The sequence below is a fragment of the Gracilinanus agilis genome, chromosome 2 (genome assembly GCF_016433145.1).
Source record: "Gracilinanus agilis isolate LMUSP501 chromosome 2, AgileGrace, whole genome shotgun sequence".
In the NCBI taxonomy this organism is placed as follows: Eukaryota; Metazoa; Chordata; class Mammalia; order Didelphimorphia; family Didelphidae; genus Gracilinanus; species Gracilinanus agilis.
In genome coordinates this window covers 374,825,101-374,838,897 of record NC_058131.1, presented here as the reverse complement: position 1 = coordinate 374,838,897, position 13,797 = coordinate 374,825,101, and positions in this window count along the sequence as shown.

The following is a 13,797-nucleotide window of genomic DNA, read 5'->3' as shown; positions in this document are numbered from 1 at the left end:
TATATTACAATTGTTATTCAGTTAGCACAGATCTACCACCAATGCTTATGCTCTTCACTAGATTCAAAATTCTTCAATAGTTTCTTATTACAGCTCAGATAAAACAATCTCCTCAACCTGACAGTCTGACAGCTTGACATTAAAGGCCACCCACCTCTCCAATCTGGCTCCTGCCTGCCTTGCCAATCATATTCATATTTTTCCCCTTCACACATTGTCCATCCTGCCAGCTGTTTCTCATATTTTAGAATCTATCTCTTCATTCTCTGCTTTTGCAAAGTGTTCTTGATGTCTGGAATACATTGTCTCTTCACCTTTTCCTCTTACAATCTTTAATTTATTTTAAAGCCTCTGAGTTCATAAGCCACTTTCAACAGGAACCTTTCTTGATGTCCCCAAGAACTCATCATTCTTCTTTCTTTTTTTTTTTAACCCTTACCTTCTGTTTTGGAGTCAATACTGTGTATTGGCTCCAAGGCAGAAGAGTGGTAAGGGTAGGCAATGGGGGTCAAGTGACTTGCCCAGGGTCACACAGCTGAGAAGTGTCTGAGGCCAGATTTGAACCTAGGACCTCCTGTCTCTAGACCTGGCTCTCAAACCACTGAGCTACTCAGCTGCTCCCTATTTCTTTTTTTTTTTTTTAATTTTTTTTAAGCCCTTAACTTCTGTGTACTGGCTCCTAGGTGGAAGAGTGGTAAAGGTGGGCAATGAGGGGCAAGTGAATTGCCCAGGGTCACACAGCTGGGAAGTGTCTGAGGTCGGATTTGAACCTAGGACTTCCTGTCTCTAGGCCTGACTCTCAATCCACTGAGCTACCCAGCTGCCCCACATCATTATTTCTTTATTGAAATACTTTTGTGTTATTTTGCATATTCTTTTAAGTGTAGTGTTGAATCCCTGCAATAAAGATATAATCTTAATTAGATTTTCCATAAGCATTTCAAACTAAGCATATCCAAAACAAATACTAGCATGTCCCAAAGAAAAATCAATGTATTTCCTTTCAAACCCTTCCCATTAGAGATGGAACAATTCCTTATCATTGTCAAAGATACCTCCAACCTTCAAGTCATGCAACTTCATAGTCTCAGTGTCAGCCTTACCTCACTGACCCACACATGCAATCAATTGCCAAATAAAGTCTTTTTTCCCCCTTTTTAGAGTACCTTTCACATAAATCTATTTCTTTTCTCTAACATAGTCGCCATTCTAATTCAAGCCCTTTTCCTCTTTCACCTGGATTCTTAATTGGTATCCCTGACTTGACTCTTGTCATTCTAATCCATTCTCTTTGGAGCTTCCAAATTAATTTTCCTAAAGCATATCTCTGATCAATCAAATATAAATTATTCTCTTTGATATTTATAGCCTTCTTACAAATCATTCTCCTCATCTTACTCTCCTGCCTAGTCAAAATGGTCATCTTTTTGTTCCTCTCACACTACACTCCATCTTCAGTGTATGTCTTTGCACTGAATGTTCTTCATTTTCAGAATACTCTTCATCTTTGGATCATATGCTACCTGCTTCAGTAGGCCTGTCTCAATTTTCCTAGCTTCTAGTGCTTTCTCCCTTAAGATTAACTTTTATTCAGCTTTTTTAAATAAATATTTGTATAAATAGAATCTCCAGTGTTGCAAAGAGATCTTGCCAGTAAGAATTGTTTCATAATTTGTAGTTTTATCTCCCAGAACCTAGGCAATGTCTCTCTGTTAGGGGAGGAATATGCTGAAGACAGCATGGTTAGTTTAGGTTAAAAGTTGAGATAAAATGAAGTACTTAAAAGTTATTGAGCAGTCAACAAAAGGAGGTTTACTTTGAGCAAACAGAGCAAGACACACACAAGGAAGGAAGGACACTTAGCTTCTTTACTTCCTGCCTCCCCTTCTTTCATCTCTGTATGGAAACATTCTATATGGTCAGCAGAATACAGGATGGCCACTCCTACTCTTCAAAAATCTCCTAAGTTTTAGGGGACCAGTGCTGTGTGTGTGGCTTTTTACTGCCTTTAGGTGACCAAGAAACTCAAATCAATCCAATTGTACAATGGAAAATTTGTTGCCTTAAAAAATAATTCCTATTTTAAGGAAAACAGGAATCATGTTCAATTATAATGGTACATAGTATCTGTTTAGTAAATATTTGTTGGATTATATGGATCTTGTCTATATAAATATATATGTATAAATAAAATAAATACATGCATATAGACAATACACATATTATAGAAACATATTACATATATACACATGTATATGTTTATTACATATATATATATGAGTGTGTGTCTGCGTAGTCTTCTGTGTAAAACATAAGCTTCTGGAGGGCCATAACCAGTTTTGTTTTTTCTTTTTTATTCCTAAAAATTAGCATGGTGTCTGACATATAGCCAGCATTTAATGAATTCTTGTTGCTTGATTGACCAGAGACAAGGATTGTTTTGTTGTTTTTCTTTTTCTTTATATCATCCCCATCACCAAGAGGGGTGTATGTATGTGTATATATCCATTTGTGTGCATATGCATCTATTTATATATACATGTTATATATATATATGTATGTATACACATCTATGCTCACATATAATGATATGAGTATGTGTGTATAGGAATATATAAGGCATTTCTTAAGGTTTTTTAATTGAATTTTTTGAAGTGAATACCAAAAAGCCTTCACTTAAAAATCCCCCCCCAAACATTTTTAAAACAGAACCAAATATCACTAGAAATGTCTACTTCTAAAATATGATAAGATAATTTTAGATTCTATCTGGGAATTGTGTCCTAAGTTGCAATGTATAAAATGTCAAATTCCATTAAAAATTTCAATGAGAAAAAGGAAGAAGGTAAGCAGGTTCTCTGGGGGCAGGTCTAGTCTATGCTGCACACTTTAAATAAAGGCAACACATTTAACTACAGCTGAAATGGGACCTTGATTTGCTTCACTCACTATCTCCTGGCAGCTACAAATGATCTCAAATCCCCAAGTGCAGTGAAATTGCCAACTTGCCTTTTTACACAGTATAACCTGCTTGACACACCATCCAAGAGGATGAAGAAAGATAGAGCTCAAGACCAAACCTGCTGAACCTTGTCAAGCTTTTTTTTGCCAGAAGAAAGCAACAAGCTGTTCAACCTCAGAGACACAAAAGCTCTTCTTGATTTAATTCTAAATCATCTAAGCTCTTTGGCATAAAGCAAGTCTTTTATGGGCTTTCTATGACAGCAAACACTTCCCAGTTTTGCTATAATCAGAATTCTCCACAAGACCTCACAGAGCTTAATAAGCATTTACAAATCTCCTCTGAAGAGATATGCATTGTTCTGCATTCAGTCTGTGTGGTATCATACCTGTACTTTTCATTTTTGCTTTTGCCTCTGAAAGTAAACAACAGAGATTTAAACATTTCTGAATGTTTGCTTAGAGTTTTATAATTATTTACTGTCTTTTAAGAGTAGCACCTAAAGTTTAATCCTAATGACTGCCATTTCATGAAATCATGAAAATCCAGTCTAGATTAGGTATTTGATACCAGAATTTCAGAAATAAATAGTAAGTGATGGATTTATTATGAAGAAGACAGAATAAATTCAGTCATAAGAGAAGAAGATCCAAGGGAGAAAGTGGTAGAAAGAAAGAGAGCTGAAAGAGTTACCATTTACTCTGGCAGAGAAAAGAAAATAGCAAATAATAGCATGCAATGTTAAAAAGAGAGAAAAAGAGAGGATTCTGATAGAATGTTAGAAAATATGTCCTGACAGCGAGAATTGGATTCTGAAGTACTGTCCTAAGGGAAATGGTAGAAAATCCATTACTCAGTACATGTGTAACAGGACAGAACCAAGCACTAGAAACTGTGCTGGAGAGAGCAGTACAGTACTAACTCCCTTGGGAATGGAATATATAGCCTTTTAGGTCAGTATTGTTTCTGCCATTATTTTCACCAGCACCAAATAACTTGACCGTTTTTGTTTCAGAAAGCCTAAAAATGGTTAAAACCTGTTGAGTGGAAAGTGGCATAAGGTATTCTCTGAATTAACCAATTTTAGAAAATGGAGGTGGCAGTGTAAGGATAGAGGCAGGGATGAGATTTTTATTTTATTGCCTATAAGGTAATTTCAGATTTTATTCACCTTTAACACAATCAGCAATCATTAATCTGGTTCTATGGTCTAGGCACTAAGGTAATGTCTGGGTTACAGAGACAAAAAGAAAACAATCTCTTCCCTTGAGGAGCTTACATTCCAATGGCGGACATTATGTACTAATGAAGGGCAACTAGATGGTACAGTGGATGGAGTGCTGGACCTGAAGTGAGAAAGATTCATCTCTTGCCTTAGATACTTGCTAACTGTTTGACCCCAGGCAAGTCACTAAATCTTGTTTGCCTCAGTTTCCTTATCTGTATAATGAGTTGGAGAATGAAGTAGCATATCATTCCAGTATCTTTGCCAAGAAAACACCAAATGTAATCATAAAGTATCAGACATTATTGAAAAAATATGTACATATGAGGAATGATCTTATTCTTATTAATATATGAACAGTGGACTGACATATTAGGGATATGTCCACATTTGTTTTGAGGATTTTTCTGATATGAATGGGATAATTTATTCAACTGATGAGAGGTTTTTTGTTGTTTAAATTGATTAATATTTTAATATATTTAAAAACTCTGAGTTTAAACATCATAAAATAGGATTTATATATGTAATTCAGAATACAAAAATGAGATTATATACCAAACTTTGAATATCCACTTCACACCACAAGCTTTTAAGAAACATATAATAAATTCCACATATTACTTGCAAAATTCTTCTCCTTACCTGTGCTTTCTGTACTTCATTTTTTTCTCACCTATGGATTAAAAAATGGTGCAACTTTAACTTTTAAAAATATCATTAAGACTCCATTTCACACCATCTCCTATTTTAAAAGTAGAAAAATTTTAATGAATTAAAATAATTAAGTAAAATCCGTACGAACATTTATTTCTGAATCTCGTGTCAATCACTTCTCTTCTATCAGGAAGTAGAAAACATGTATCATCATAGGTTCTAATGATGTGGATAGATTGAATTGATCTTACATCTCAATGTTATTTTTTTCTTTAAAATTTGTTATACTTTTATAATTTATTTTTTCTGTAACTGCTCACAGAACTCTGCATAAATTCATTCTATTTTGGGATTCTCTTGAAATTGCCTCTTTTGTGATAGTGGAACAACAATATTCCATTATATTTATCACCTTTGTTCAATGACTAGTCTATTGATGGTCACTGCTTGAATTACAGTATTTTTTAATTTTTTTCTCTTTTTATTTCTTTTTTCAGATTCTGGAGGTTTGCTTTCCTTATGTATATTCTAACTTGGTATTTTCCTCCATTTCAACCTACCCTTTTCAATATACCTACTTTTTTCCTTGTGTTGTATTTCTATGCCAAAATATGTGCGTGTTTGTGCGTGCGTACGTGTGTGTGTGTGTGTGTGTGTGTGTGTGTGTGTGTGTTTGTATTCAATATTGGTTGGTATATTACCTATTACTTTCTCTTCTATCCAGATGTAGTTACTGAAATAGACCTGTGTGCCAATCTCATCTGGCATCTCCTGAATTTCAGTGCTGATCATTACCTTTTGAGGTCAGCTTCTCCATATTTTTGAGGCATAGGACACAAGAACTGGCATTTTAAGACAGAGTATTCTTGGTCTCAGAATTCCCAGTCAAAATGGCTGTCCTATTCTGACTACTGTCATGCATCAAGTAAGTCATTGCCACTCTTTTAGGGTTCTGAGATCTGCCCCTTTGGGATTTCCATCCAACCTAAGGCTTTTTAACTTCCCTGAGCTTTTTCTATGTGATAATTATGTTCTTGATATCTCTGGGCAAAGAGTCTTGAAGGACTCATTTTTTTCCTGACTTATCTATTTTTGAATTCAGGGGTGAGGTGGATTTACCTGTTTTAGAATTTACTTTGCTGGCAGCCCCCTTTCTGCTTGCCTATTAGCCTGTGACTGATTTTGTATGCAATTCCAGAGTAAAACAAGTTATTCATTACAATTTTCTCATCGGATTTCTTTATCATCCCTCAGTGTAATGAAAAATGGTGGGTTTAGCCATAGTAAGTGTAAGGAATGGTAGTGGGGGTGGTTAGGTCATCTGTCTCTAAGGTCATAGACCTGCTGGGCTTTCTTTATATTATAGAAAAAAAGAGAATCTTAGGTAATAGCAGCTGAAGGCCAAGTGTGAAATTTCTTTTTACCTCAAATCCTCACTGGACCAACAAGGCAACTAATCTCACAGTTTGTCTAATTAAAAAAAAGATGGAAAGAGTAGAAAATATTTTAATAAATATAACTCCCCAAATCCCATATCATAAATATGATATAATGTCTGCAAAAATCTCACTAGATATATCCTGGGAAATGCATAATCAGATACTCTATTCTGTACTAATAATGTGGCAATTTTAAAGACATATTTACTGAATATATCTGCTCTACCAAGATAGCCCAACTGACTGGGCGTGCTAGTTCCTGAGCACTCTGTCCTAAAATGCCACAGAAGTATCTGGAGGTTCCTGTGCCTGAGGCTCAAAGATCCAGGGAACATAGCCTCAAGAGGTACTGATCAGCACTGCTCTGTTCCACGTTTTGTAATTTGGCAGTGTCTTATAATTTGCCTTATAATGGCATAGAGGTGACACTGCATTCTTTTCAAACTATCTCTTCATACATTTCCATATTTCTCTTGAAAGCACCACCCATGTGTATAATCTTCCAGATTTATAATAATAATAATTATCTTCAATTCTTTGTTCCTTTACCTACATATGTATTTGGTGTACATTTCAATCTTCAGAACATTTCTCCCTAGTGACCATTTTCCTCTACTCTCATAGTCACCACTTTAGTTGAAGCCCTCATCATCATCTAGATTACCACTGTAGCTCCCTAGCTCATTTCCAGGTCTCAAGTCCCTTCAAGTTCCAGTTTAGCTTCCATGGTGCTGCAAAAATTATTTTCTTTAAGTATAGCTCTGACAATATGATTTTCCTACTACATCAATTCCAGTTTCTCCTTATTGTCCTTAGAATTAATTTAAAACTCATCTGATTAGTTTTGAATGTCCTTTACATTTGAATTACCTCTATTTCCAGTCACGTTATAGATTATTTCCCTTTCACATAATCAATTATCCAGCTAATGTAATCTCTTCCCTTTTTCTTACCAATGATCCTCCACCTCTTACTTATTGCCGTTGTTTTAATTGTCTCACGTGTATGGAGCACTCTCTCTTTCTTAAGTCTGCCTTATATAAACTTTTATTTTCCCGCAGCTACATGTAAAAACAGTTTTGAACATTTTTCAGAGAATATTGAGTCTCCAATTCTCTATCTCCCTGCCCCCACAGTTCTCCACCAAGAGTTGAGATGGCAAGCAGTTTTATTAGATTTAAATGTACAATCATATAAAATACTTTTTCCATTTTAATCCTTTTGTAGAAGGAAATTCAAATACAAAAAAATAAGAAAGAAAATTTTAAAAAATGCTTTCCTCTGTATTTGGACTCTATGAGTCCTTTGGGATAGTTTTGAATCATTGTATTGCTAAGAATGACTAAGTCATTCGTGCCACTATGTACAATGTTCTGGTTCTGCTTATTTTACTCTGCTACATTTCATGTAAATCTTTCTGGGTTTTTCTGAGCTTCTCCTGTTTGCTATTTCCTACAGTACAATAGTATATTTTGTTTCAATCATATTCTATAACTTACTCAGTGATTTCCTATTTGAAGGGTATCCCCTTACTTTCTAATTATTTGACCCCTACAAAGATAACTACTTTAAATACTTTTGTATTTATAAGTTGTTCCCTTTTTCTTTTTTTTATCTCTTTGGGATACAAACCTAGTAATGGTACTTCTGCGTAAAGGGTATGTACTGTTTTATAGCCCTTTGGTCATAAGTTCAGAATGATTGAATCAGTTCACAACTCTTCCAGTGATGCATTCATGTTTCAATGTCTCTGCCACCCCTTCAAGTTTTATAATTTTACTTGTCTGTCATAATAGCCAATCTGATATGTGTAGGGTAGTACCTCAAAGTTATTTTTATTTGCATTTCTCTAACTGATAGTGATTTAAAGTATTTTTTTCATGACTATGGAAAACTTGAATTACTTTATCTGAGAACTGCCTGTTCATATCCTTTGACTACATATCAATTGGTAAATGGCTTTTATTCTTATATATTTGATCCATTTCTCTATGTATTTGAGAAATAAAGCCTTTATTAGAGAGACTTATAAAACATTTTCAACATTATTATTACCGTGTATTACCCTCCATCCTATTTTCCCCTATTTAATTTCTGACCATCACCTCCCCCAATTTGCCCTCTTTTCTATTAGCTTGACCACCTTCTCTTATCCTCTATCTCTCCTACTCCTGGCCCTAGGACTGCTACATGGATTTACATATAAACAATGCAACAAGTCTTGCACCCAGAGCCAGCAAAAGGACCCCTGTAATCTCCTTCTCAGCAGTTGTCTAACTCATTTTACTATCTGTGTGTGAGAGCTCCAGATGCTATTATAATTACTTCAGCTATCCTTAAGACTTATTGATAAGGTTAAGCCTGCCCTGGTGCTCTGCTTTGTGTTCTACCTCCACCAGGTGTACTATATCCCTGGTGTTTCCCTTCTAAGTTGTTTTGGGCTGAAAAAATACTTTACCCCAATTTTGTGTGTTTTATTGTCAGAATTCATTTTGAGGTAGTATCAGTTTTTTGGAGGGTTATTTGGTAGAGATTAGATGAGTCCATGTACCTTTTCCTCCATCTTGGCTCCATCTCGGCTTCAAAGAATCTTTAATTGACTTCATGATACACCTCATGCCTGACCTTTTATATAAAGCCGTTCTTGATCTCCACAATTATTGGGGCCTTACCTTCCAAACTGCATTGTATTTAACTACTTTATATATTAATCATTTAAATGTATCTTGTAGGGAGACTTATTTTCTTTCCTTCTTTGTGTTTGTATCCCCAATACATAGCACAGTGCCTGGCACCTAGTAAGGCCTAAATAAATGTGTTTTTTTGATAGATAGATAGATTAGATAGATAGATACATAGATAGATAGATAGATACATAGATAGATAGATAGATAGATAGATAGATAGATAGATAGATAGATAGATAGATAGATAGATAGATAGATTCGGGGGATGCATAATATAGAAGTTTCTACTATACTGGAAAAAGCTTCAAGTATAGTCCTAGAAAGAATCTATGCAGCTATATATCCCAGAAGGAATCATTCTGTCTCATCTCTGTCGTCTGTCTGTCTTTGTTTGCCTCTGCCTTTCCCTTCCTCACACACACACAGATCTGCTTTCTAAATGTCTAACCTAGTTGTTATGGAGAGGCTCATTGCCAATAGTCTAATAATTGGCGATAATTTCTTTGACCGTGGAGACTTAGGAAACTATACGTATATATGCTAAATACTCTATCTATACTAAACTGTATATATATATATACATATATGTGTATATATGTATATATGCATATACATGCTTATATATGTATATACATGTGTATTTACATTTGTCTATGTGTAAAAAGTTCAGTAAGATGAAAGGGGAATGTATTTAGGGAAAACAACATTAATGCACACTATTTTTTAAACCCTTACCTTCCATCTTACAATCAATATTGTGTGTTAGTTTCAAGACAGAAGAATAGCAAGGGCAAGGGAATGGAAGTTATGTGACTTGCCCAGGGTCGCCCTGCTAGAAAGTATCTGAGGCCAGATTACTGAAAACTCTATTTAAAGGATGATGGCTTCTGAGTTTTCTTTTACAGATGGGGAAAAGGAGTTGTGAATCAGAGTAAATGTTTCCAGTGCTCTTCTCCAGTCAAATAATACTCCAAATTTGCAATGAGTTTTCAAAATCTCTTTTGGTAAGCATCATCTTTTCTGGAACAAACTCAGTGGAACAAAGCCACTTTTCTGGAACAAAACCATACTTACAACATTCTATATTTTTTTGGATAGCTGTGCCTCAAATAAGATATATAAACACTCAAGATCTAAAGAAAGGTATTGTGAGATTCATACTGCAGAGTGGAATTCTAGCTGCAGAGAGGGGTTCAGGCCACAGCTCAGAATTCCTTAGGGCCCCTCGAGAACTCTGAGAGAGGGGGCAGTTAAGGTAGTTAAGGAAGTTGGGTCCTGGGTTTAGAATAGGCAGGTCACTCTCTGCTTGCTGGGTCTTGGGTCCTGGTTGCCCTGGAGGCTTGAGGCTTGAATCTGAGCAAAGCCATTTTAGTTCCTAGCTGCAAACCAGCTTTATCTTGATTTCACATTCAACTACATTACAGTTACCTCTGTTTAGTTATTTAGATATAGGAGAAGATTATTTATAGGCTTAGAGAGCAGACTAACTATTCCAGTTACCTTTTCCCTTTGAAGGGAGGGGCTGATTGAACATAACAGTTTGAGGGCTTCCTAGACCTTGTCGATCCTTATTTGATCTCCATTCCTTCCCAACCCCTCCAATTATTAAACCTTCAATCAATTGGGAGCAGTGCCTGGTTATATTTAGGGAAATAATCACAACTTCCTCAAGCTGAGTTCTTCCTGCTTTGTAGCCCAGAAGTAAAACTCATCCTCTGTGACTGAGCTTCAAAGACATCAAGCTTCTCCTATTCTCTCCAATATAGTCCTGTGGGGAAATAGTTTAGAGAAAGTTATCATTTTTAGGAGTTTAGTCTTTCTTAGTCTACTGACTGAGCCCAGAAGATAACAGATCAACCTCCATATTGTAACGGTCTTCCTAACTGCTTAGTGGGAGAGGGGAAGTGAAGGAGCACTCAGCAAGATCTTGCTCCTCCCTTCAGTCAAGCCTGTGTGTGTGTGTGTGTGTGTGTGTGTGTGTGTGTGTGTGTGTGTGTGTGTGTTTGTGTGTGTGTCCTCTCCATAGACCAAAAGATTAGTGAGACCTGATTGCTACAGGCCTGTGGCATCTTACAGCTCCCCAAATACAACAGTATCTAATTTTATTAAGGAGATAGGGAATGAAGGTTGGGGTAAGGTCCAGTTATGAAGACACATCTAAACAAATTAGCATTGTTATCTGGAAAAAAAGTGAAATGGACGTCTTTGAATTCTCTAACATTATAAAAAGTGTGGAGAGGGTAATATATATGCATATATATGAATATATTTGTGTATATATATTCACTAAATTTTGTTATAGCAAATATAATCATTGCCTTGAAGCCTAATAAAAGTGAAATTTAATAGACATGAAAGGAAGCTAGAGTAGGTAACTTCACCTAGTAGGTAACAAATCTATGAAACTCATTGCTTTAAGAAGTGGGATAAGTTGAAAATTTAAGTACCTTCAGAAAGATTTCCTAAACTCATGCATTATAGAAACATATATGAATAAGAGGAACAAGAAATAGATAGTAATAGTATACAGAATTGGGATCATATAGTTTTTTCTAGCTTTGGCTGAGTTCCAAAAGCTGTTAGAGGTTTAGAATCTTGAGGAAAAGGATTTGGCTGGATCTTCCGTAGAGGGAGGTTGTGAATGAGCTGAGCTGTCTCTGACCTAACTTTAATATTGAAATTGAGCCTAGCTTTGACATATTTAATTAAGAAATTATTATTTAGATAAATCCTTTATATCTTCCTTTCCTATTACCATCCCTGCCTTTTCCCTCCCTTACCTTATATGTTGTGGAGTTAATAAGGAGAGTAATTAGAGAGGAGTTAAATCTGTGAAGGGTTACCTAATTGACAGCATTTGTTATAGTTAGTCAGTCATCATTTATTCCCTTTAGATAGCACCTAGTAAAAACTGAGTTTAAGGCAGGCCCTTACTCAGACTCCATCTTTACTTCCCTTCCCCCACCTGAGGTTCCTGAGACAACTGATAGGGCTTTCCTTTGATCCACCTTCCTAACAAACATCCTTCAAACAAAATAAACCCTTTGTGTTTCAATAGCCCTATTAGTGTAATTTGTCTTTTAGTTATCAAGTGGGAAGAAGAGGGAAAGAGACAACATACTCTGGGCTTAGAGGGAAGCTGGGCATCCATCTTGAAGGAAGGTGTTACTTCAAAATAGGTCCCTTCCTGTGAAATTAACTAAAGCCTGTTTGTTAATTTCAGTCTAGTCTATTTCCCTCAGCTTGTGTTTGAGTCTAAATCCCAGTCTGTAAGCCTGCTGTGTTTGTCTGTTTAGTTTAACTTCTCTTCTCCCTAAAAGATCTCTGATTCCCTTCTGTGTTATACTCCTGACTTCAGTCCTATTATACCCTGAATCTCCTTTAATCACAGCCTACCTGTAACCGAGATTATCCACTTAGCAAGTCTCCGATATCCTCCTTTCAATTTCCCTTATCCCAAACACCTTTCCTCAAAATTATCCACATTACACCTAGTAGGTAACAAATCTATGAAACTCATTGCTTTAAGAAGTTGAAAATTTAAGTACCTTCAGAAAGATTTCCTAAACTCATGCATTATAGAAACATATATGAATAAGAGGAACAAGAAAAAGGTTTTGTTTGAACTGAAATTGATGTTAGATTGTTCATCCATGTCTCCTTAAACAATGAACTATTTGTAGTCTATATGGGAAAGAAACTGGAGTAGAGGGATTCAAGTTCCACTTGGAATGAATGTGTGAGTGTGTGAGTGTGTGTGAGTGTGTGTGTGTGTGTGTGTGTGTGTGTGTGTGTGTGAGAGAGAGAGAGAGAGAGAGAGAGAGAGAGAGAGAGAGAGAGAGAGAGAGAATCAATAATAGAGATAGAAACACATAGAAAGTGAGAGAATGAGAGAAGTGGGTGACAGGCAGACAGAGCAAGCCATGAAGAGAGATAAAAAAGAGCACATTCACCATAAAATGTTAAAGCTAATGCTTTAGATCCTGTTGGTCCATGACCTTGATTGGTAAGGGTCCCAAGGTTATAGAGTTCAGAAGTAGAGATACAGTATTTGAGTTTCTAATTTGTCATTGAATTTCATTCAGAATTACATTATCCCTTTTCACTCCCACATTTTAATTTGAATTTCCTTATTACTTTTTAAGTAGCTTGTCATGGATTATTGAGTATTTACTGTATGTTTATACTGTAATTCTCTGAAATGGCATACAGCAATTGCTGTAGCTACCATATCAGATGTTTAATTACTATAAATGCATGTAAAGAAGTAATTAAAGTATTAAAAAAACTTTCCCTCCATATTTATATTCTAGAATAAATACAAAGTGTTTGACCATTTTTAAAAATCCTGACTTGAAATCCTATTACTATAGGGTTACGCCCAGGTAGGAAATTCCTTTTACCAGGGCATATCAGAAACTGTCTTGTAACCTATAGGTTTAGAGAGTTGTCTGGGTGATAAAACAATCAGTATTTTTCAGAAGCAAGGCTTAAATTGAGGCCTTCTTGATTCCTAGGACAGGCTTTTATCCACATTTATCTAGAAATATCAAACTCCTAAACAGAAAAACTCTAGAATGTGTCTGAACCAGATGAGAAATGTTTGACAAAAATAAATAAAAATACACTATAATGTATATAATGTTACTTTATGATTTTGTAAGCCAATATGTAGGACAGGTAGGTGGCCTAGTGGATAGAACATTGGACTTGAAGTTACGAAGTGGTTGTTGTAGTGGTTCAGTTGTTTTCAGTTGTGTCCAACTCTTTGTGACTCCAATTTGGATTTTATTGGCAAAGATACTGGAGCAGCAAGTCACTTAACCT